The 26,807-nt window shown below is 45.9% G+C and overlaps 1 protein-coding gene across 1 annotated transcript in view; it reads left to right on the top strand.

Moving 5' to 3' along the window:
- LOC138358710 (antifreeze protein Maxi-like) overlaps positions 1–26,807 on the top strand; it is a 53,436-nt gene that overhangs the window by 25,108 nt on the left and 1,521 nt on the right. The window lies entirely within an intron of this gene.

The following is a 26,807-nucleotide window of genomic DNA, read 5'->3' as shown; positions in this document are numbered from 1 at the left end:
CTAATTGGTCATCTCTCCCTCCTTGTTATTACTCGTGTTTACCATCTATGTCCCTTGAATATTTCTCATTCTGACAGATCATCATATTGGTACCCTGGTACTGTGGTCTGCCCCGGGTCAAGAGTACCCAATCTTCTGCAATCTGACTGTAGGAGGACAAAGAGGGCCATAGTTCCTCTAGCTCGAACTTTAGTTGCTGAATTGGGACCTCAGCAGCAGTTCTCGTCACCAGTTGACACCTCGCACCCCTACACGTCAGTCAGAGATGATGATACATACAACGGTAGGGAATTAGCTTATTTTTTCAGAGCACAAAAGTTCGCTAATTCTGTAAGTATCATATTAAATTCAGTGGGAAAAACTTGCTTTATGTCCTATAGAGACTTGGCAAGGTATGCCTACATCCTTGGACTACCAATTTTACTTTTGAAGCATTTAACTGTTTCACTTGTTTTCGAAACTTAGTTTCATTTGTTAGTAGGATTTTCTTGCCCTTATTCTCTTACATGAGTACCGGGTACAAGATTTCCTGCGCCCTTGATTTAATTTAATCATTTAATATCTTTCACTTAACGTTAATTGTTAAAGATCACACAGGATAGGTACCAGTTGCCACGTTGTCCTGTTTCTGACATTTCACTATTGAATATTCGTGTACCTTTATTTGCTAATTTCACCATGTTTCGTCTCCAAACTTTCCGTGCAAATCCAGCAGGTGAAATAGGGACTTTAAGTCGTGCCAAGAGGACTGAATTACAAACTCTTGCACATGAGTATCAACTAGAAGTTCTCTACCAAGCCAACAAAAATGACCTACACAACCTGTTGCTGGATTACTATTTAGAGCAAGGTAAGATAGACTCTGAAACTCATGAAACTTACTATATTGCAGATAAAACTGACTTGGCAACGATGAAACTTAAACTAGAGCTGGCTAAGATTGAACGTGAGCAGCAAAGGGAAGCCCTCGAACAACAAGAACGAGCAGCTGCCATACGGAGGGAAGAACAAGAACGAGGACTCGCCCTCCAAGAACGTGAGGTTGCACTACTCCAGGAGCGGGAACGAGTACAGCTTGAAGCACTCCAGGAGCGGGAACGCGTACAGCTTGAAAGCAAACAACGCGAGTTGGAAATGCAACGTGAACATGACAAGCAACAAGCAACTCTGGCTCTAGAGTGTCGTCAACGTGAAATCGCCTTGGAAACTTCCCACTTCACTCAACGCCAACAAGCTACTGCCAATCTTCCCGTCAGTTTTAATATATCACATGCAAGTAAGTTAATGCCATCCTTTGTAGAAGCAGAAGTTGATGTGTTTTTCACCACCTTTGAAACCCTTGCTAATCAACTCAGTTGGCCTGTCGACCAATGGGCCACACTTCTCAGAGTCCATCTTACAGGTAGAGCTGCAGTCACACTCAGTACTTTGGCGTCTGAGAATGACTACTACACTCTGAAACAAGCAGTGTTGGACGCCTACCTACTTTCCACTGAAAGTTATAGAAGGAAATTCCGTGACCACCTGAAGGCAAGTACCACTACCTTCCTTGAGTTTGCTAACACGAAACGGAGGTATTTCATGAAATGGCTGGAAGCAGCACATGTCTCTACTTTTACAGAACTCGTCAACCTGATGCTTGTTGAAGAATTCTTGAGACGTGTGCCGCCTCCTGTCCGCCTCTACTTAGCAGATAAAGAAGAAACCGACTACCTGAAGTGTGCTAAGTCGGCTGACACTTACAGCCTCATCCACCGGCTGACACCTGAACCATCCTCCAGTAAGAAGTCGTGGTACAGTTACGAGAAGGTGAGCCCCGATCAAGCTGGTTCACAACTGTACTGCAAGTATTGTAGACTCTATGGACATACCATAGACAAGTGTGGTAAGTCTCAATACAAGGGAACCACTGACCAACAACGACCCAAACCAACTCCTCCTAAGTCCGGTAAGCCTGTGATGAATGTTGGTGTTGATGTTAATGATCTTTCTCTTTTCAGTAACCACCTGTATACTGGAACTGTCTCTGCCAACGGTTCAAATCCGGAGGGACGTTTCAAATTGAAGATCTTGAGGGACACAGCGGCTCTACAATCGATCATCTTGAAGTCGGCTGTGCCCAACATAGTCTACACCGGGGAAACAGTCTTCATCACTGACCTCACTGCTACCACTCCATACCCTCTCGCCAGAGTCCACCTGGATTGTCCCTACGTGAACGGAGAAGTCCAAGTCGCCGTCAGGGAAAAGCCTTTTCCCATGCCTGGAGTGCAACTTCTCCTAGGCAACGACTTGGCAGAAGACCTACAACCGACCAACCTGATCGTCATGGACAAACCCCAGGTGTGTAACTCTGTGCCAATAAACCCTATTCTTGAGTATGTTCCAGCAGAGGTTCAAGAGAGTGATGAAGTTTCTCCTCTGGTTCTCGTGACCACCCGTGCCCAAGCCGCACGTCCACAGCCAGCTGACTCTACTGCTACCGCTGTCCCTCAAGACCCTCAGAAACTACCCCCGCATCTGACCAAGTTGGAGTTCCGTAAGTTGCAGAGGGAAGATCTTACTTTAACACCATTGTTTTTCCAGGCTGAGACTCAACCCGACAGTATTCCTGGGTTCTTCCTAGAGAACGATTTGCTCTACCGCAGATATAGACCCAGTAAACTGAAGGAGGAGGACGATTGGGCCAACATCGAACAACTTGTGATTCCCACCAGCCTGCGGCCCACTATTCTACACCTGGCCCACGGAGCATTCTCCCACTACGGCTTCAACAAGACTTACCATGGGATTCGTCAAGACTACTACTGGCCAGGTATGGTAAATAACGTCAAACAGTACGTAAAACAGTGTCATACATGTCAGAGGGCAGGCAAACCGAACGTCTCCATTCCCAGAGCACCACTGATTCCCATACAGGTGCCTGCGGAACCTTTCCACAGACTCATAATAGACTGTGTTGGTCCTTTACCTCGGACCAGTTCAGGTAACGCCTACATCCTAACCATCCTGTGTCCTACCACCAGATTTCCCATAGCAGTTCCAGTGAAGAACATCACGGCTGCTACGGTTATCAAACATCTATTGCAGATCTTCACTCAATACGGATTTCCCAGGGAGATTCAAAGTGACTGTGGCACCAACTTCACCAGTGATCTCTTCAAAAGGACACTGGAGGAGTTCAACATCAAACAGGTATTGTCCAGCCCCTATCATCCTGCTTCACAGGGTTCTCTTGAACGTAGTCATCAGACCATCAAAGCACTCTTGAAAAAGTTTTGTAGTGAAACCTCGAAGGATTGGGATAAGCAGATTGACCTTATAATGTGTATTTTCAGAAGTCTCCCCAATGAGTCCCTAGGAGTATCTCCTTATGAGATGCTCTACGGCCGTAAGTGCCGTACTCCCCTTAAGGCTTTCAAAGACTCTCTCAGAGATGCCACCTTCAGTGAGCATCAGAATGTGCCCCAGTTTCTTCAAAACCTTCAACACATTCTAGAGAGAGTCCACCGCTTTGCCCATGATAATCTATTGAAAGCCCAGGTGAGAATGAAGACTCATTACGACCAGACCAGCAAAGTAAGAAAATTCAAGCCGGGAGACTTCGTCCTTGCCTATTTTCCTATCCCAGGTTCACCTTTACAAAACAGATTTTCAGGACCCTACTGCGTCAAAGAGTGCAGAAACAACAAAACTACGTCATAGAAACTCCAGATAGGCGGCGGAAGACCCAGCTGTGCCACGTCAACCTCCTGAAGCAATATAATGGTACTCCTCCCACTGTCTTGACTAACTATTCCACATTCACAGAACCCTACATCCACAGTGAGACCATCCCAGCTTCTTCTCCCGAAAGCACTGACAAGGAGTCGGCGCTTTCTAATTCCGAAATCCTTAATGATCTTCCCAAATGCTTTCAGGATAATAATCGTGCTCCTATGCCCTCTTCTAATTCCACTCTCACCTCGTCAGATAAGCCCTTCATCCTCCATGTCGACGCCAATGGTACCGACGATGGTGGTGTCGTGATGCAGCAACGAGGCGAGAAGAATACACCTGTCAGCGACTACTGCTACAAGGAACGACGGAACAATTGGCAAGGAGCTACTCTTCCTCATCCTGAAGCTTCAGCACTTCACTCCACCCCTGAAAAGTGCTCAGTCCACCATCAACACGGACCACACCACCCTACACCTCCTGCAGCACGCCCCCTTCTCATCTCAACGTCTTCTACTATGGGCTTGCTAACTGCAGAAATTCAACCTGGAGACACGCTATACCAAGAGTCTGACAACATCTTAGCCCCTGCCCTCTTCAGGGTTTATGAAGTAGAAGCGACTCCATCCATTACTCCACCACATAACGACGTACTTCTTCCAGAACCGCAGGCTTCGGGGAGAGTTGTGACGATAATCTCCTTCAAGAGATTGAGCCTGCTCTTCCCTCCATAATTACGTCGTCGAAATTATATAAAACGACTATGGAAGACATGTCCAACAATGACAACAACACCAGCAAGGCTTGCCAGGGTGAGCAAAACGTATGCAGCCAGCCATCTGTTCGGACTCAAACCACCAAACTACATGTTGATCGCTACCGGCTCCGCTGATTGGTCGCCGGTCTGGCTGCACCTGCACTCGCCCCCCCATACTACTTGATGTCTGGGGTCGCCCCAACTTCAGACCTCAGAATGTTCAGTGCTCTCGTTGTCACCACTCCTCCAAGCTAGACGCTAGCGTGTACTGAGAGAAGTGGTGGCTTAAAGCCAATATTCCAACACCTCCCATTTACTTTGTATTGCACTTCTTGTTATTTTGCCTTAACGTAACTTTTCATTGTGTCATCTAATTATTCTTATTATTTTGATTGATTGATTTTATTATAAGAATTTGTTTGTGCATTTTATTCATGTTTTGATTTATTTAACGTAATTAAAATTTCATTGTTAAAGTTTACTTGTGTTTTGTGTGTCTTCTCCTTACCTTACCACAGACGAAGTTCTAGTTTTTTCTATTTTTTTTTATAACTATGTGACGAGGCCATACCCCTAGCCTTAAACAGCCGAACACCAACGCGTTACCGTCACTAATATATATATATATATATATATATATATATATATATATATATATATATATATATATTATATATATATTATATATAATATATATATATATATATATATAAGTCTTGGGCTTGGGGAGTAGAAGAACCCCCAGAACCCCATCAACCAGGTATCATATATGCGAACAAGCCTGAATGGTCCCCAGGACTATATGCAATGAACTATATGAAATAAGAATTCACAAGGTCTTCTCTGAGTACTCTTTATTTTCTTCTTCGAGGCTATGGGTCAATCAACATATTAAAGAACATTCTGAGTGATACACATATACATTTCATCCTTCACACATGCATATGTTACCACACGTATACACATAGACTTTTATGACAAACTAAACATAGATTTACTCGAGAGATTTCCAGCAAATTCTTTCAATTAAAAAAGTCAGCACAACTCCCAATATCATTAAACAAAATAAAAGGCAGGACAAATTAGATGCCCTTGAATCCTTATTAATTCTGGAACACAACTGCCCAATTAATGAGCAAATAATTGCTCAGCATATATGCCAGTTTTGGCTATTTAATGACCTCATTTCCCCTATTGTGGTAATACATTTAAATATGAATAATACTCTATGTATACACTGCTATGTATACGCAGAAATAAAAGACTCGCTAAAGTATAGGTAACAAAGTAAAAAATAAAGATGAGATAATAACATAAACAGATAAGGAATGAAGGATAAACTAGGAAATAGTCAAATTGACCAATGCCAGGCATTTCAAATTTAGCTTCCCACAAGTACCTATATGATAAGAAACTGATAAGCTGATAAGAAACTTGGAGAAGGCTCCTAAGACAGTGATAGAAGTTAAACACACGCTCTGGTGTTCTTTGAAACACAAACTATGGTGTTTGATAAAACACCATATATATATATATATATATATATATATATATATATATATATATATATATATATATTATATATTATATATATATATATATATATATATATATATATATTGCAACCCGTTGTCGCAAATTTAATAAGTCAATATTGACTTATTAAATATGTGCATAGGTGACATACTTAACATAATAGATACCCTTAAAAAGATTCATAGAAAACACCGACCTTACCTAACCTACTTAGTATCTTAAGATAAGCATCTTATTGCTTCGTAATTACAATTATTACCTAACCTATAATAGGTATAGGTTAAGTAGTAATTGTAATTACGAAGCAATAAGATGCTTATCTTAAGATACTAACAAGGTTAGGTAAGGTCGGTGTTTTCTATGAATCTTTTTAAGGGTATCTATTATGTTTAGTATATCAGCTATGCACGTAGTTAATAAGTTCAATATTGACTTTGCGATTTGCGAGAACGGGTTGCATATATATATATATATATATATATAGATATATATATATATATATATATATATATATATATATATATATATATAATATATATATATATATATATATATATATATGTCGTACCTAGTAGCCAGAACGCACTTCTCAGCCTACTATGCAAGGCCCGATTTGCCTAATAAGCCAAGTTTTCATGAATTAATGTTTTTTCGTCTACCTAACCAACCTAACCTACCTAACCTAGCTTTTTTTGGCTACCTAACCTAACATTACCTATAAAGATAGGTTAGGTTAGGTTAGGTAGGGTTTGGTTAGGTTTCGATCGTATATCTACTTTAATTTTAAATCCAATAAAAAAAAATTTACCTCATACATAATGAAATGGGTAGGTTATCATTTCATAAGAAAAAAATTAGAGAAAATATATTAATTCAGGAAAACTTGGCTTATTAGGCAAATCGGGCCTTGCATAGTAGGCTGAGAAGTGAGTTCTGGCTACTAGGTACGACATATATATATATATATATATATATATATATATATATATATATATATATATATATATATATATATATATATATATATATATATATATATATATATAGGATGATAGGCGAGGCTATTTACCGTCCGACGCACTTTGATGGTAATTTTGGGCATAGTTATTTCATCAAATCCTTGGTTATCATAGTCCTTTTGTACGGTCACTGATGGTCGTGTGGTTAAGGTACCATCAGTAAACATGGCACCACCCGCCTCAGTAAACATGGCACCACCGCCATACTAAACATGGCACCACCGCCACAGTAAACATGGCACCGCCGCATCAGCTGACGGCCCAGCTGTAACTGTAAACATATCAACTCTTCAATAACTGGGGACAAACGTACTATTATTTTAACATATATTCCCTGCTTGCTCAAAATAATTAAAATGCAAAGAATTGCCTGCAACATTCAACCATTATCATCTGCAACTTAAGGCATTATCAACGTTTTAAAGAACATAAACGTATGAATCTAAAGCAATTTGCATACTCTGTGCAGAACTGCAACGTGAAAATTATATAATAAGACGACTTGGTGTAGTGATGGTGTCCTTGGCCTGGTCTGAGCTGTTCCTTGGCCTGGTCAGAGCTGTTTCTTGGCCCGGTCTGAGCTGTTCCTTGGTCCGGTCTGAGCTGTTCCTTGGTCCGGTCTGAGCTGTTCCTTGGTCCGGTCCTGAGCTGTTCCTTGGCCCGGTCTGAGCTGTTCCTTGGCCCGACCTCAGCTGTTCCTTGGCCCAGTTGCGTAATAACAGTTTTGTCACTCATTACAAGATTACCTCTAAAGTATGTTGCAAAATTACATCTACTACGAACTGGGCTTTTATCAACTGGTGTGCATATTATTAGAGAATTATTAGACATCTTCCTTGAGCAAACTGCCAGTTTTATGAGGTTAAGGGCCATTCACGCCTATATTGCCTAATGACGTAGCAAAGAACAGTATGGGAGCCTTGGCAACCAATGGCTGCACTGACAGCATTATCTCATTCATAAGTTGACGCGGGGTTTAATAAACTCGTACACACACACACACTCCACTTTTTAAACTGTGTAAAATATTGCCATCAGACATGACAAGGTGGAACGGTATTTTGCTCTTGGGAGACGTAACAGTTTGGGCTTTCCTCGATAGACATATCACCCACGAGGAAAATGTATATGTTTATCTCTCAGAATGTTCGGTAATATGTTTATTGCTTGTGATGTGTGTCTATGTATGTGTTTAACACGATGTACTGAACGGGTGAGAATAGCTTGAGCTACCTCATCCCTTTGTGTGTATTTTACCTCAATAAACTTATTTCAGTTTCAATTCAATATCACCCACGCCTGGGTCAGGTAGCACCAACCTACCAGCCTGGCTGGCCCAATCAACCCATCATCCTGGCCGCCCCATCAACCCACCATCTTTGACATAAAGCAGCCATTACTGCTTAATTATGCCATTAGCGTTTCGGCTTACGTATTCCACTTCTAAATTATTTGCGCCCCTGTTCATCACTTCATCTTAAACAACAAAGCGAGCCACGCATGGAATAGTGACTACCCTCTCCCCCCTCTACTTCCCCCTATCCCCCCGCTCTCTCTCTATTTCCCCTCTATCCCATCCCTCTTCCTTCGCCCCTTTCCAGCTCTCAATATCACCACTACTCCAGGATATTGCTGGCTTCATTTCCGGTGTAGCCGCTCTTGCAAGGCGCCGCTTATGTTCCACGGCTCATGGCAAAGGGGGGGGGGCAAGACCCCCCCTCTTCCGTGATAATGGGCCGCTAAACTATTTTTTTTTTGGCCCAAAACAAAGAACATTCATAGACAAAGCCCATCAGGGTACGGGCGGTGATGGTATTGAGGCAGACCCATCACTCCCTCCCTCAACACACACACACACACACACACACACACACACACACACACACACACACACATCACTATTAGGCAGTGATGTGGTGGAGACTCCATACACAGTTTCAAGTGTAGATATGATAGAGCCTAATAGGCTCAGGAACCTGTACACCTGTTGATTGACGGTTGAGAGGCGGGACCAAAGAGCCAGAACTCAACCCCGCAAGCACAAATAGGTAAACACACACACACACACACACACACACACACACACACCACACACACACACACACAGATTCCTGAGCCCAGTAGGCTCAGGAATATGCACACCAGTTGATTAACAGTTAAGAGGCGGGACCAAATAGCCAGAACTCAACCCCGCAAGCACAAATAAGCGAACACACACACACAAGAATGAAATATAACCATCCTAAGTCCTTCCAAGTCTCCTCAAGGAATCACAAACGATCAAAGACTCTTATTGGTCAACTGCAGCTGTTAACCTCTTCAGAATATTCAGCTGTGAGACGAGCGATCGTAATCTCACGTTAATCTCACTCTTCCAGCAAGTAACATTCTGATCAATATACTTATACGATAATCAATAAGTAGGATGTGTAAAGTTGTTGACCAAATGAGAGTGTGTCAGCCATAAGTGCTAGAGGATATAATATAAGAAGGCAGGTAAGTACTAGGTATGGCTTCAAGTACTTCCTCTTTGCTGGTCCCTATGATTGTCTCCCAGCATGCTGCTACTTCCTCAGTCCCAGGATAAGGTGGCAGTGGCTAGGGGGTACCAGGAGCAGCAGTGGCTAGGGGGTCCTAGGAGCCAGGAGCAGCTGTGGCTAGGGGGTTTTAGGAGCGGCAGTGGCTAGGGGGTCCAAGGAGCCAGGAACGGCAGTGGCTAGGGGGTTTTAGGAGCGGCAGTGGCTAGGGGGTCCAAGGAGCAGCTGTGGCTAAGGGGTCCTAGGAGCCAGGAGAGGCAGTGGCTAGGGGGTCCTAGGAGCAAGGAGAGGCTAGGGGGTCCTAGGAGCGGCAGTGGCTAGGGCCACCAGGAACAAGGAGCAGGAGTGGCTAGGGCCCCCAGGAGCAAGGAGCAGCAGTGGCTAAGGCCCCCAGGAGCAAGGAGCAGCAGTGGCTAGGGCCACCAGGAACAAGGAGCAGCAGTGGCTAGGGCCACCAGGAACAAGGAGCAGCAGTGGCTAGGGCCCCCAGGAACAAGGAGCAGCAGTGGCTAGGGCCACCAGGAACAAGGAGCAGCAGTGGCTAGGGCCCCCAGGAACAAGGAGCAGCAGTGGCTAGGGCCCCCAGGAACAAGGAGCAGCAGTGGCTAGGGCCCCCAGGAACAAGGAGCAGCAGTGGCTAGGGCCCCCAGGAACAAGGAGCAGCAGTGGCTAGGGCCCCCAGGAACAAGGAGCAGCAGTGGGCTAGGGCCCCCAGGAACAAGGAGCGGCAGTGGCTAGGGGGTCCTAGGAGCAAGGAGCAGCAGTGGCTAGGGGGTCCTAGGAGCCAGGAGCAGCAGTGGCTAGGGGGTCCTAGGAGCAAGGAGCAGCAGTGGCTAGGAGGTTCCTAGGAGCCAGGAGCAGCAGTGGCTAGGGGGTCCTAGGAGCAAGGTAGCAGCAGTGGCTAGGGGGTCCTAGGAGCAAGGAGCAGCAGTGGCTAGGGGGTCCTAGGAGCAAGGAGCAGCAGGTGGCTAGGGGGTCCTAGGAGCAAGGAGAGGCAGTGGCTAGGGGGTCCTAGGAGCAAGGAGCGGCAGTAGCTAGGGAGCCCCAGGAACAAGGAGCAGCAGTACTGGAGAAGCAGCCATACCAGGAAACACTTGTAACTACAGGAAACAAATGTTCCGTAACCAGCAAAAACACAAGTGTTACTTGACCGGGACGTAGCTCCGGAAGCTGGCCCAACCCCAGGCAACTGTTGCTGGAACACCTGCGGGAACTGTTGAGTCACGCCAACACACACACACGAGATGAACATGTACATCAGGGTGAAAGAAACTCCGCCTCCACCGGGAATCGAACCCGGAACCTTACGACTACGAATCCCGACTGCTGGCCACTCAGCTGTCAGGCTCCACTCCATTCATAACTTTAAAAGAAGGTATGATAGGGAAATAGGCCAGGAGTCACTGCATTTGACACAATGGCTAGAAAAGCGGGGTCCAAGAGCTGGAGCCTGCAGGAACAAGTAGGTGAGTACCCTCACACGCTTCTCCGGAGGACTGAGGCATCTTGTCAGAGGAAAAGAAACTTTGAATTAGCTGTTAAGGGTCATTAAGCCATGAGAAAAAGCGGAAATTTGTCCTGAGAGAAACGGACCTCCAACTGTGATGGAGAGTCCTTGACAGTCATGAAGGCTCGTCGCTAACATCTTGACACTCACCGCTAACTTCTTGTCAACCTGTCAATCAACTGGTGTACAGGTTCCTTCACATAGGGTCAATCTCACTGGAATATTGTTATGTTATTTCACTTGAACGTGCAATCACCTTTTCTTCATTTGAAATTGAGCATAACACGAACTTTAAAGATTCGAAAACGTATCCTGAATCACCAGGAATCACCAATTATACCCGCCAAACACACAACGAAACTACGACGTTGGTACAACGTTCGAACAAGTTTCAACATCTCCTAACCAGTTATAACAACCAATATAGCAAGTTGTAACAACGTTCTAATACGTCATAAACACTTTAAGCCAAGGTGTAACAACTTTATTACAAGTTGTAACAAGCGGAAAATAGGAACAGTTTCGGTTTGTGTTTCCAGGAGCTAGATTCACGAAGCAGTTACGCAAGCACTTACGAACGTGAACATCTTTTCTCAATCTTTGGCGGCTTTGTTTACAAGTATTAAACAGTTAATGAGCTCCGAAGCACCAGGAGGCTGTTTATAACAATAACAACAATTGATTGGCAAGTTTTCATGCTTGTAAACTGTTTAATAAATGTAACCAAAGCCGTCAAAGATTGAGGAAAGATGTACACGTTCGTAAGTGCTTGCGTAACTGCTTCGTGAATCTGGCCCCAAGTAGCCGTATCGATGTGCGCGCATGCCGCGTGATTGCGTGAAAGGGGGGGTAGGGGGGGGTTGATACGCCGCCATTTTGTCGGCGGTCAGCTGGCCGGCGGAAGCACTAATGCAGGTGTTCAATGTTCACATGTTGTGAGGTCTATTGTATAGTGAGTTATTTCACCTGGATTTGTAGCCTTGGGGCTTAGCCTAACATGGCGGCCCGACTGTCATAAGATGGCTGACACGATGCTCATGGCGTGATGGACACGAAACAATACTACGAGAGTTAGTAATATTGTTGGGAGACAGACACGGTGTGAAGGGTCTCGATCCGGGCCCCCTTGCTCGTACCGTCGCCTTCCATTCACAGCACCGCTCCTGTGCCAGGTAAGTCCACTACGGGCTCACCATAGCCCGTGCTACTCTCTGCTGAGTCTTCCCCCTCCCCTTCCTAGTACAATTTTCTGGTACAATAAATTTAGTAAATCTCTCTCTCTAATCCACTAGTGGAAAGTGAGTTGGCCCTTACCCACACTAAAATAAGACTGCTTGGAGGAGGTTATCTTGAGATGATTTCGGGGCATTAGTGTCCCCGCGGCCCGGTCCTCGACCAGGCCTCCACCCCCAGGAAGCAGCCCGTGACAGCTGTCTAACTCCCAGATACCGATTTACTGCTAGGTAACAGGGGACATCAAGGTGAAAGAAACATTTTGCCCATTGGTCTCCGCCTCCACCGGGGATCGAACCCGGAACCTCAGGACTACGAATCCGAAGCGCTGTCCACCCAGCTGTCAGGCGCCTATCGGGAGGTGTAGAGTTGTGAAAGGAGCGAGAAGCTTGATAGATAATCCAGATATAAACTGGTCTTCTGACACATATAAATAGACTAATTTGCATAATTTAATTGCCTGACACTAGAATACAACACAGGTAAATTTACTAGTGTTTACACCCCTGGTCTTCAGACCGTGTGTGTGTGTGGGGGGGGGGGGCTGTATGATGGCTTTGTCACTTCCCACAAGGTACTTGTTGGGGAAGTACCCACAATGTATACAATGTATATATGTATACAAATGTTGAAACTGCCCCTCTCCCCAAAATATGTGGACATATACATAACTAAATATATGTATATATATATATATATATATATATATATATATATATATATATATATATATATATATATATATATATATATATATATATATATATTTGACTTGTCCATTTGGGCAATAAGAGAAGAAAACGTAGTAATTTTCACAATAAAACAAAGTCTACTATCCATAGATCTTTTATTTGGAAGAAAAATGATTTTTCCTTTCCATTGATGACTGGAAGATGAACCAATGGTAACGAGTAAGGAGAGAGAGGCAACGTAGGAGGACCTGGGGGTAGGAGACCGAATCTGTAGGTAGGAGACCGAGGAAGATTCGGGCGAGAGAGCGGACCAGTGCAGGATGGGAGCTAAGAAACATTTGAGTAGGAGACCATCGGAGACCATGCCAGCCGTGGTGAGTCGTTCACATCTGCTGCCATGTTAGTCAACAGCCAGATTACACACATCTTGCGGGAGTTTAAATATTGAACCTGCCGACGCAAAACATGACAATGGCCGACCACAAAGTATTTGCCCAGAAAGTTCGTTGTGGGCGGCTAAAGTTAGCACACACGCAAAAACAAAGGGAAACCCAAGATTCGTGTACCCAGATTTCAGCTCATGACTGATGCCCACACATCTCCACCCGAGGTGGGAAAGCACATTTCTCCTCTGTATAACCCAAGGTAATTGAGTGTGTGTAAAGTCACAACCCCGCTCCTGTGCTACCAGGTAAGTCCACTACGGGTTCGCCATAGCCCGTGCTACTTGCCCCGCTGCTGTGCCAGGTAAGTCCACTACGGGCTCACCATAGCCCGTGCTACTTGCCCCGCTCCTATGCCACCAGGTAAGTCCACTACGGGCTCACCATAGCCCGTGCTACTTACCCCGCTCCTGTGCCAGGTAAGTCCACTACGGGCTCACCATAGCCCGTGCTACTTGCCCCGCTCCTGTGCCAGGTAAGTCCACTACGGGCTCACCATAGCCCGTGCTACTTGCCCCGCTCCTGTGCCAGGTAAGTCCACTACGGGCTCACCATAGCCCGTGCTACTTGCCCCGCTCCTGTGCCAGGTAATTCAACTACGCGCTCACCATAGCCCGTGCTACTTGCCCCGCTCCTGTGCCAGGTAAGTCCACTACGGGCTCACCATAACCCGTGCTACTTGCCCCGCTCCTGTGCCAGGTAAGTCCACTACGGGCTCACCATAGCCCGTGCTACTTGCCCCGCTCCTGTGCCAGGTAAGTCCACTACGGGCTCACCATAGCCCGTGCTACTTGCCCCGCTCCTGTGCCAGGTAATTCAACTACGCGCTCACCATAGCCCGTGCTACTTGCCCCGCTCCTGTGCCAGGTAAGTCCACTACGGGCTCACCATAGCCCGTGCTACTTGCCCCGCTCCTGTGCCAGGTAAGTCCACTACGGGCTCACCATAGCCCGTGCTACTTGCCCCGCTCCTGTGCCAGGTAAGTCCACTACGGGCTCACCATAGCCCGTGCTACTTCCCCCGCTCCTATGCCACCAGGTAAGTCCACTACGGGCTCACCATAGCCCGTGCTACTTGGAACGTTTTGTTCCCAGTAGCTGAATCTAAAACAAGAGGAAGAAGAGTGCGCAAACTTAGGGATCAGGCCATAAAGGATAGAATGCTGTAAAAGTTAGCGAGGGGTCAGGCTAGGAGGATTAGATTGTGTATAAGGTTCTCAGACGCGCTGAGGACGAGGTCAACGGTCCACCTTGACCCTTGAGGGTGAAGAATCATCCATGCCTCGTCCCACCTCCAACCACAGCTGCTGCTGTGGCCAGGATAACACTCCAGGTTTCACTTGACGATTACTGAACATGTTGTTGTGAGAACACGCATTTCATAATTTACGTTCTTAAACGTGAATTGTGAAATTCACGGCTAAAGACAGCTAAAGACGTGCTCAAGACAGCTAAAGACGTGCTCAAGACAGCTAAAGACGTGCTCAAGACAGCTTAAGACGTGCTCAAGACAGTTTAAGACGTGCTCAAGACAGCTAAAGACGTGCTCAAGACAGCTTAAGACGTGCTCAAGACAGTTTAAGACGTGCTCAAGACAGCTAAAGACGTGCTCAAGACAGTTTAAGACGTGCTCAAGACAGTTTAAGACGTGCTCAAGACAGCTTAAGACGTGCTCAACACGTAAGGACGACTTCGTCAGTTTTACGGCGGATACAACACAGGTGACGATGACAGCACAACCTGTTCTCCCCAGCGTTCCCAACGTCAAGAAACTGGTGTACTAAAGCGCCCTAATCCTAACCAACTAGAGGACCCATGAACAGAAAACGGAACATTATGTCAATTTTGCGGGCCGCAACCATTTTCTTGTACATTAGATTTTAGCGTTAGATAAAGTATACATCAAAATGCGACGTGCTATAACGAGCAGATAGCAGCAAGATAGCTTGATACTATTGAACAAATCCACAAGGGCCGTGACGAGGATTCGAACCTGCGTCCGAGAGCATCCCAGACGCTGCCTTGATCGACTGAGTTACGACAGGGTAAAAGAATTGCAACCAGAAATTCTATTGAATTTTAACTTTGAATTCATTTGATGCATCACGCTATTCCCGCCAAACACACACCGAAACTACGACGTTGGTACAACGTTCGAACAAGTTTTAACACCTTTTAACCAGTTATAACAACCAATATAGCAAGTTGTAACAACGTTCTAATACGTCATAAACACGTTAAGCCAAGATGGAACAACTTTATTACAAGTTGTAACAAGCGGAAAATAGAGACAGTTACGGTTTGTGTTTCCAGGGTTGTGATATCTGTGTGCTTGATACTACATCCGGGACTGGAATACAAATTAGTACTCACCTAATTGTGCTTGCGGGGGTTGAGTTCTGGCTCTTTGGTCCCGCCTCTACTAAAGTGGCAGAGGCAGAAGCCTAGTGCTTAAAGAAACAAGGCAGCTAAGAATCTTACGGCCTGCGACACATCTCATATCTTCTTGACAGCAGAGTTGTTGCTGACCCCTTATCCATAGCTCCTTGGGGATAAGGAGGATCAGGATAAGGTCAAATCCTTATCCTGACCCCTTTCCAGTGCTATATAGTCGTAATGGCTTGGAGCTTTCCCCCCCCCTAATAGTTCCCTTCCCATAATGGATACAAATAAAAAGCTCATCAAATAAATGAGTTTCTATCTTGAGGTTATCTTGAGATGATTTCGGGGCTTTAGTGTCCCCGCGGCCCGGTCCTCGACCAGGCCTCCACCCCCAGGAAGCAGCCCGTGACAGCTGACTAACACCCAGGTACCTATTTTACTGCTAGGTAACAGGGGCATAGGGTGAAAGAAACTCTGCCCATTGTTTCTCGCCGGCGCCTGGGATCGAACCCAGGACCACAAGATCACAAGTCCAGCGTGCTGTCCGCTCGGCCGACCGGCTCCCTTTCTAGGGGACAGGCTTCAGATGAGCTGATGCTGGAGAACAACTCTTGGCTTGCACCTTAATTAAGAAAGAGAGAGAGAGAGAGAGAAAGAGATTTAATGTTGGTACTGATAAGACAAATGTTGGGTCACTTATTATTAAGACACTTATTACACAGTGAGAGGCGCTAATAGGATAGGAAGCGTCTTAAGTAACCTCAGGACACAAGACACACGCAAGGACCGGACTTTAATGGTGTGGGTAGATCACCACATTGCCATAACTTGAAGACCATTAACGTCGCCTGTCGCACTGGTAATAGTTAATGTGGACATTCCCAGATAAAACTCGCCAGCCTCTTCTCCTCTCGCTTAGTACGTCTCATCTTGGACGTTATGGTTAGGTTAGGTTAGCTTAGCTTAGCTTAGGCTGGGTTGGATTAGGTTAGGTTAGGTTAGGTTAGGCTAGGTTAGGTTAGGTTAGGTTAGGCTAGGTTAGGTTAGGTTAGGTTAGGTTAGGTTAGCTTAGGCTGGGTTACGTTAGGTTAGGCTAGGTTAGGTTAGGCTGGATTAGGTTAGGTTGAGTTAGGCTAGGTTGGGTTAGGTTAGGTTGAGTTAGGTTAGGTTGAGTTAGGTTAGGTTGAGTTAGGTTAGGTTGGGTTAGATTGGGTTGGGTTGGGTTAGATTGGGTTAGATTGGGTTAGATTGGGTTGGGTTGGGTTAGGTTAGGTTAGGTTAGGTTAGGTTAGGTTGGGTTAGGTGGATGGCTTGGGGTCATACCTTTCTGAGCGGGTTAGCACTAACTGTTCTCAATGTCGTAGCAAATCAACAGAACGGGTTGGACTGGCAACCCGTTCTCTTCTCGCGATTCACCACTCCGTCAAAAATGTAACTGTTTTATCAAACCAGGAACGTACGAACCCAAGCAACCCACTTAACATTACATAACTCCTAGCTGACGCAAGGGCCTGAACACCTCACGACTCCTGGTTGACGCAAGGGCCTGAACGCCACACTACTCCTGTGTGACGCAAGGGCCTGAACACCTCACGACTCCTGGTTGACGCAAGGGCCTGAACGCCACACTACTCCTGGGTGACGCAAGGGCCTGAACACCTCACGACTCCTGGTTGACGCAAGGGCCTGAACGCCACACGGCTCCTGGTTGACGCAAGGGCCTGAACGCCACACGACTCCTGGTTGACGCAAGGGCCTGAACGCCACACGGCTCCTGGTTGACGCAAGGGCCTGAACGCCACACGGCTCCTGGTTGACGCAAGGGCCTGAACGCCACACGGCTCCTGGTTGACGCAAGGGCCTGAACGCCACACGGCTCCTGGTTGACGCAAGGGCCTGAACGCCACACGACTCCTGGTTCACGCAAGGGCCTGAACACCTCACGACTCCTGGTTGACGCAAACTCACGAAGCAGAACACGACTCCAGTTTGGCTGGAAACCAAAGGACCAACATCTCCCACCTCTCCCAAACATGGTGTAGTCTTGTTTCAAAATATATTATTTCCCTGAAAGCTATTTCACAAAAGCTACAACTGTTTTGTGTGAGCCTGAAATGAAGATTTCTCACTCATTCGTCCTCAATGCATTAATTTAAAACTTCCAAGGAATGAGTCTATCAACCGGGAGTCTTCCGCAAAAGACGCGGAAGGCTATATAAGTGGAGTGGTTTTCAAGACACGTTGAGCATCTTTGAAGAATTTCTTGGAACTCTCAAGTCTATACCACGATGAAACCAAAATAGAAAACGCGACTCCAGGAAGAACTGAAGAAGGTTGCTTTTGTGCACGTCACGTCTAAAGAATCCTTCAAATGTCAGAAAATTAACGCTTTTGTCGATACTATTCTGGGTACAAGTGGCAGGATGAACAACCCAGCGGGTTTTCTTCCTATTGGGGAGTGTTGTACATGCTGCTATGGCGGAGTGTTCACTCACAGGATGAGTGACGCTGCCCAATACTGTCACTATGGCGGTGTGTCCACTCACAAGATGAGTGACGCTGCCCAATACTGTCACTATGGCGGTGTGTTCACTCACAGGATGAGTGGCGCTGCCCAATACTGTCACTATGGCGGTGTGTTCACTCACAAGATGAATGACGCTGCCCAATACTGTCACTATGGCGGTGCGTCCACTCACAGGATAAGTGGCGCTGCCCAATAAACTCGCCCCTCGGGCCAAAAATTTAAATTTAAATTCCAGATAATATTACAAATATCGACAAGCGTCTGGGGAGAGAGGTGTTGTGACACGGGGTTGTCACAGGTGACAACCCGTCACAGGTTACTTGTGACAAACCCTGGTAGTGTTATGACTGCTGCTGAAGACTAATCACCTGTTCTCTCAGGTGTCCTTAATTGATAAAGATTGATCAAGTTTCCATTGTTTATTTTAGATATAAGCATTTAGTTTCTGAATTAGGCTAATGCAATTCTGATAATAATAAGGTCGTGGTGGATAGCACTCCCACTCCACACGTCCTAATATCGGCCCGGGTTCGAGCCCTGGATATAAGTAACGATAACTAGGATACCAGCAGTAGCTAGAGACTTGGTTGTAAACTGATTGGCGGATCGTGTTCTAGGGAAACACGTATAGGGATAACGCTAAAGATAAAAGGGAAAGCTTTCTCTTACCTGTGGGACAGGAAAGAAGTCCGGTGGCTAAGATAGGGTAGTTGTCTGCACCTGTACCTACCTGGGTAAAAGTAGCACGTTCCTTCTTCACCTGCTGCTGTTCCTTCGTCATCTTGTGCTCCTTAGATGGTAGAGTTTGAGGAACTGATTGGAGAAGCAGCAAGACGTTCGCCTCTATCTAGAAAATGAAAAACAAGAAACATATTACAAATATTTTCAACACAGTGACGTCAAAGGTAACACTACACACAGAGATCACAATAACATAATGGATCAAATGAACAAATCCACAGGGGCCGTGATGAGGATTCGAACCTGCGTCCGGGAGCATCCCAGACGGTGTCTTAATCGACTGAGCTGTGACAACCATGTCACATGACATTTTGACCATGTCGTAGCTCAGTCGATCAAGACAGTGTCTGGGATGCTCCCGGACGCAGGTTCGAATCCTCATCACGGCCCTTGTGGATTTGTTCACGTCAAAGGTGAAGTTGCAAGACAATAACTTATATGACAATCTTACATTAGTTCATTTGCATAATACGCGTATTATACGTAATATATATTATTATATTATATATATTATACGTTCTATATACGCCCTGTCACATACTATGTTGTTATATTGAGGTTATCTTGAGATGATTTCGGAGCTCAGTGTCCCCGCGGCCCGGTCCTCGACCAGGCCTCCACCCCCAGGAAGCTGCACGTGACAGCTGACTAACACCTAGGTACCTATTTACTGCTAGGTAACAGGGGCATCAGGGTGAAAGAAACTCTGCTCATCGTTTCTCACCAGCGCCCGGGATCGAACCCGGGACCACAGGATTACGCGTCCAGTGTTCTGTCCGCTCAGCCACCGGCTCTCTGTTATGTAGAGTTACTTTGTCCACATGATTTTCTTAACATCTTAGAAGCTGTTATTGTTGACTTTCATCTTTGTGTTAAATTTTCATCTGAAGGAGAACGTCTTGAGTCGAGGAGTTGTTTGGGATTCCTGGAAGACGGGGGCCAAGGAGCAGGGGGTCATCCTCGAGGAGGGGGGGTCCAGCGCCCCCTGGTTACATGGCCTCCAAGAAGGGTCCTCAGACCTGCCATGCACCGCCCCCCTCCCTCTCCCCCTTCCCCCTCCTCTCCCTCTCCCCCTTCCCCCTCCTCTCCCTCTCCCCCTTCCCCCTCCTCTCCCTCTCCCCCTTCCCCTCTCCCCCCCCTTCCAATTACGTCATTTTCCCCTCAGTCTTCATACACCTTTGTGAGACACTTTTCTTTACCTCTTCCGAGTACTTTACTCAGTGCGCTTTGATCGTCTCTCTTGTTGGGTTCATATTTTGTCCTTCCCCTCTCCTCCCCCTTCCCCCTTCCTCTCCTCCCCCTTCCCCCTCCTCTTCCCCTCTCCTCCCCCTTCCCCTTCCTCTTCTCCTCCTCCTCCCCCTGCACTAGCTCCCCCTCCCTATATTCAGCTCACTTTCTGAGTACATACACCAAGAACTTGACTACACCTGATTGTTGGTGAGTTACTGTCTTTTGTTCTGTTTCAGCTAGACAGTCTGTCAGGCAACCAGACAGACAGACAATTAGACAGAGAGACAGCCATAGAGTGCCTGATATTTAGTAATACAGACAACCTGTATTGCTAAATGTGTATGAACAGCCTATGAATGCCCAGCCATTCAGAGACAGACAGCCATACAAACAGACAGACAGGGGAGACAGCCATACAGAGATAGACATACAGTCAGACAGACAGACAGACAGATAGCCATACACAGACAGACAGACAGACAGAGGAGACAGCGACATCCCCCAGACAAAGCTGTCTGAAGGATAAATAAAAAAAAAACACAGCAAATATAATTTTCAAATACTTAATTCACCATCATTGAGAAACTGAGAAAATTTTCCCGTGAAATTTTCAAGAACAAACATTTGCATAATTCAGTTTTCTTTGCATTTCGTTAAGATTCCATTTTACAGCGTCTTAAAGGCTTTAAGACCCTGGTAATATATAGCTCATGTTAAGATTTATTTTCCTGAGGACAAATCCTAACCAAAAGAAATTCTTACACATAATATATTGTTTATTTAATCCTTTTCTACCTTGTTTGAAATATTTCATCTAGAGATTGGAGATGTGTTACAGGTTTATACGACAAACACATATATATGAAGAACTTATTTAATACGATTATTATAATGTGTGCGACACGATCAGGAATGTTTTCACCTAGTTGTTTTCACCTAGTTGTGTTTGCGGGGGTTGAGCTTTGCTCTTTCGGCCCGCCTCTCAACTGTCAATCAACTGTTACTAACTAATTACTAATGTGTGTGTGTGTGTGTGTGTGTACTCACCTAGTTGTGCTTGCGGGGGTTGAGCTCTGGCTCTTTGGTCCCGCCTCTCAACTGTCAATCAACAGGTGTACAGATTCCTGAGCCTACTGGGCTCTATCATATCTACATTTGAAACTGTGTATGGAGTCAGCCTCCACCACATCACTGCCTAATGCATTCCATCCGTTAACTACTCTGACACTGAAAAAGTTCCTTCTAACGTCTCTGTGGCTCATGTGGGTACTCAGTTTCCACCTGTGTCCCCTTGTTCGCGTCCCACCAGTGTTGAATAGTTTATCCTTGTTTACCCGGTCGATTCCTCTGAGGATTTTGTAGGTTGTGATCATGTCTCCCCTTACTCATAAGTGTGTGTGTGTGTGTGTGTGTGTGTGTTGGAAATGCTCCCAGGTTGAAAGGGGGGGGAAGGGGGGGGGGGGGGGCGCTACGCCCCACTGGTTTACTCCCACCCCATCCATAGCTCATTCTCCCACATAATTCTCACTCCCCACACCCCACTACCAACACCCCCCCCCACTTACACCCCCACAGAGCAGCCAAACGACCCCCCCCCCACAACCACCCTTAACATAAGCTGGGGTTATCTCTCTCTTGAGATGATTTCGGGGCTTAGCGTCCCCGCGGCCCGGTCCTCTATCAGGCCTCCTTTTTGTTACACACCCACCAGGAAGCACCCCGTAGCAGCTGTCTAACTCCCCGGTACCTATTTACTGCTAGGTAACAGGGACATTAGGGTGAAAGAAACTTTGGTCATTTTGTTTCCGCCTCCACCGGGGATCCGGAACCTCAGGACTACGAATCCCGAGCGCTGTATACTCAGCCGTCAGGCCCATAGTCGCTAAAGTAATGTCATTTTAGGAGGACGGTCTTGTATACGTATATAATATTAATGATTAATTTTCAGCTATCTAATTTTAAGGTTATAAGATTACCAAATTGATGTCTTATGTCTTATGTGTTATGTCTGTACTCTCAGTACAGACAACTGTACCTGTTACAGTTGTCACGACCTGTTACCTAGCAGTAAAATAGGTACCTGGGAGTTAGTCAGCTGTTACGGGCTGCTTCCTGGGGGTGGAGGCCTGGTCGAGGACCGGTCCGCGGGGACACTAAAGCCCCGAAATCATCTCAAGATAACCTCAAGATAACCTCAGTACAGAGAACTGTAGCGAGGCGTGTGAATAGTTAGGAATTTATCTTCCTAAATCTGTCCACTGACACAAAATCATGTTTTTAAAAAACTTTTTAGTTAAAACAAAAAACTTTATAGTTAAAACAAAAAACTTTATAGTTAAAACAAAAAACTTTATAGTTAAACAAAAAACTTTATAGTTAAACAAAAAACTTTATAGTTAAACAAAAAACTTTATAGTTAAAACAAAAAACTTTATAGTTAAACAAAAATCGAATAAACTATAAAACCTACTTGACATTAACATCAAAAATCCCTTCAAAATCAGTTGACCTTAAACACGGGTTGAACTTACAAAATATTTTGAACTTCGTACACTCCCCAATCGAACACAAAACTTCAAACAGAATGAGTAACAGTAACAGAATGAGTTACTGTTGCTCGTAACGGAACCATTAAGAAGCAACAGAAGGCCCGGAGTTCCACCACCACCCACGGGATGGGTATAGGGTGTATAATAAAGAAATTGAATTGGATTCGAACCCTGGCCACGGGCGGGACTTCAACAGCTCCATCTTCATCTCTCACGCTTTTCGAGACGACGTCCAAACACTTCAAGGGGGAAGAAAAAAAAAGAGGCAATTCACAAGGCGGTAATTTAAAAAATCTTAAAATAAACTGGTTCGCCTCGCCGTCTGCGTCAGTATGGAAGACAAATTGTATAATGATAGCTCACATTGTGTACAATGTGGCCTCCACACTGCTCCTAGGGAGATGATCATTACATGTCATTGTGGTTATATGTGATCATTATACTATGCGTGAACACGAAGATGAGCTTGGTATATTACTGCCTCGGGTCTGTATATAGCGTCTATGCGCAGACGCACAGCGCAATGAACGCATTGAGCCACTGGTTGGATAATGGACGCATGCGCACTCCCGCATGCGTCCATTATCGCATACATACGCACTCTTTGTGAACGCACTAACTCAATGTAGAAGAGATGCACAAACATAGGCAGGCAGGCAGGCAGGCAGGCAGGCAGGCAGGCAGACAGACAGGCAGACACAGACAGACAGACAGACAGACAGACAGACAGACAGGCAGACAAGGTCTCACACATCAACATAAAGGCTTTAGAAGGGTAAGGGGGGAGGGTGCGGAGAGGCACAAGGAACGCTGCCAAGATACATCCCACATCAAAGAAAAACGGGAAGAAACAAAAAATTTACTCAAAGTATAACTGCTTTAAATCTTGAAAAAAAACCTCTTCACAGTTTTTATCATAATAATTAACACGCAACCCTGCACACACACTTTGAATGCGTCAGGCATAAGGGAAGCAAAACTCTGAAGCCCTCTTGGGAATGACCAATCACTGTGTACTGGTATATGAGTCAAGATTGGAGTCAAAATTGCCGGATTAGGGAGTGAATCAACGAACAGAAGTTGTTGTTAAAGATTCGCTATCTGGAACAAAAAGTTCCAAGCAGCACGGGCTATGGCGAGCCCCAACGAACAGAAGACTGTGATACCGTAAAGGAAATTGTGAGGTTATTAAGAATATATATCAAGAATATATAGCTTTATTCAGAGGTTAAGGATGCAAACAGATGGAATGCATTATTCTGTGATGTGTTGGAGGCTGACTCCATACACAGTTTTAAATGTAGATATGATAGAGCCCAATAGGCTCAGGAACCTGTACACCAGTTGATTGATAGTTGAGAGATGGGACCAAAGAGCCAGAGCTCAACCCCCGCAAGCACAACAAGGTGAGTACACACACCAAAAGGATATCATCAGCGGCATATGCAAGATTGGCCAACATAAGAACTGCCATTAGAAACTTCTTAAGGATGCAAAACCCACAAGGAAGAGGGCATGGACAAAACTGCAGGAACACCACAACAGAGCAGATAGTGGTACCAGAGGCGCCTGGTCGAGGACCGGGCCGCGGGGACACTAAGCCCCGGAAGCACCTCAAGGTAACCTCAAGGTAAGGTTGCAATTGAGCACGTTTGACGTAGACTTCACCAACACTGCTATACCGGAAGGGGTATAGCTATACCATTATACCACTAGTGCTATACCACTATACCACTAGTGCTATACCACTCTGGCTACGAGGCCAGAGTGGCCTCGTAGCGTGGTGGATAGCGCGCAGGACTCGTAATTCTGTGGCGTGGGTTCGATTCCCGCACGAGGCAGAAACAAATGGGCAAAGTTTCTTTCACCCTGAATGCCCCTGTTACCTAGCAGTAAATAGGTACCTGGGAGTTAGTCAGCTGTCACGGGCTGCTTCCTGGGGGTGGAGGCCTGGTCGAGGACCGGGCCGCGGGGACACTAAAGCCCCGAAATCATCTCAAGATAACCTCAAGAAGAAGATAAGGCGTTTGACTGCGGGGTTGATTTCACTAGTGAATATAATTTACACCCCCCCCCCCCAACATACATTAAAAAAATAATAATTTCACTGTGACATGACTGTAGAGATGACAAAGAGTGACATGATGGGGGCCCAGCAGCTGAGTGATGTGTGACACTGTTCCCCGACCCACCAATAGAATGATGATCAGAGAAATGCTGTGATCTGCTGTCATTTCACACCAATGGTGATCCTGTGACTGTTAACCGCTGCAGACACCTGTCATTCCTGATATGAACTGACAGTAATGGATCAGCAACACATACCTCATGTTAAAATTAATCTGACGATTTTATATAAATTTGATTATATACAAAATTTAGTCCGTTAATAAACATATTTTTGTCAGTGAATTTTCAGTTAATAATAAATTATAACATGTTTTTCTTCATAAATATTCAAGCAAATTTAATATGCTTAAAATCACATATTTCTTAAATCCAGTATGACCATAGTCACATCCATCCCTATCTTGAGATGATTTCGGGGTTTTAGTATCCCCGCGGCCCGGTCCTCGACCAAGCCTCCATCCCAAGGAAGCAGCCCGTGACAGCTGACTAACACCCAGGTACCTATTTTACTGCTAGATAACACAGGCATCAGGGTGAAACTCTGGCCATCGTTTCTCTCCGACGCCCGGGACCACAGGATCACGTGTCCAGTGTTCTGTCCGCTCAGCCACCGGGTCCTAGGCCTAAGTAACGTGACACATCATGTTAGCGCCAGAATCAATTATTTTTTCTGCATAAGTCTTTATTGATTATAAAATTCCTTTCCAGGTTTTTATCACTCCTGTGAAAATAATGAATGAGTCTCCACTACCAGGGAGCCGGGCGGCCGAGCGGACAGCACGCTGGACTTGTGATCCTGTGGTCCTGGGTTCGATCCCAGGCGCCGGCAAGAAACAATGGGCAGAGTTTCTTTCATCCTATGCCCCTGTTACCTAGCAGTAAAATAGGTACCTGGGTGTTAGTCAGCTGTCATGGGCTGCTTCCTGAGGGTGGAGGCCTGGTCGAGGACCGGGCCGCGGGGACACTAAAGCCCCGAAATCATCTCAAGATAACCTCAAGATAACTGCCAAACTTATACATGTTGTAGTCTGAGACGTTGGATTTATTAATGTTGTATTATACAACAGTGTAAACCGGATGTTGTGCGGCCTGTACGGTCTTGGGCGTAGGGAAGGGGGGGGGGGAGGGCTGCCAGACTGATGATCTAAGGGTTCAGCGTGGTTCAATAGAGGCTTGTTCAGTTGAACGTGTCGAGCTCCTGCCCAGGATCACCAGTTCAGATGTTCAAGGCCCGCTCATCCTAGCTTAGCCCCTTGGATGAACATATTACATGAGTGAGGCATGAGGACCGGATAGAAGCTAGGATATGAGGACCGGATAGAAGCTAGGATATGAGGACCGGATAGAAGCTAGGATATGAGGACCGGATAGGAGCTGGGATATGAGTACGGAGTGAAGAATTGATGTCGAAAAATTTTGACCACCGAGGATCGAACACTGACCTGCAATAAGCGAAGCCGTCGATGTATCCCTCCTTGAGGTGCTTCCGGGACTTAGCGTCCCCGCGGCCCGGTCGTCGACCAGGGCGTCAACCCTCCCTCCAGTTCAAGCGTAAAATCATTTATTATATACTGCGCTTAACATCAGGATTGTGATCTTCAGTGTCGTCTGCTCTCTTGGGTCCTCCTGTCACATGCACTCAACTGCACTCGGGCTGCTGACTGACCTGCCACATGCACTCACAAGGACAGCCTCAGACTCACACTCTCACCAGTCCTCTCACTCAGAAAATGAGGGTGAGCTCTCATTTTCCGGGTGAAACTCTCCCGGCCCGCCGGCCGCCGAACTGGTCGACACTCCACTATGGG

The sequence above is a fragment of the Procambarus clarkii genome, chromosome 85 (assembly GCF_040958095.1).
Source record: "Procambarus clarkii isolate CNS0578487 chromosome 85, FALCON_Pclarkii_2.0, whole genome shotgun sequence".
Taxonomy (NCBI): Eukaryota; Metazoa; Arthropoda; class Malacostraca; order Decapoda; family Cambaridae; genus Procambarus; species Procambarus clarkii.
Note: the sequence above shows the minus strand (reverse complement) of the source record. Positions and strands in the feature narration are given on the sequence as shown.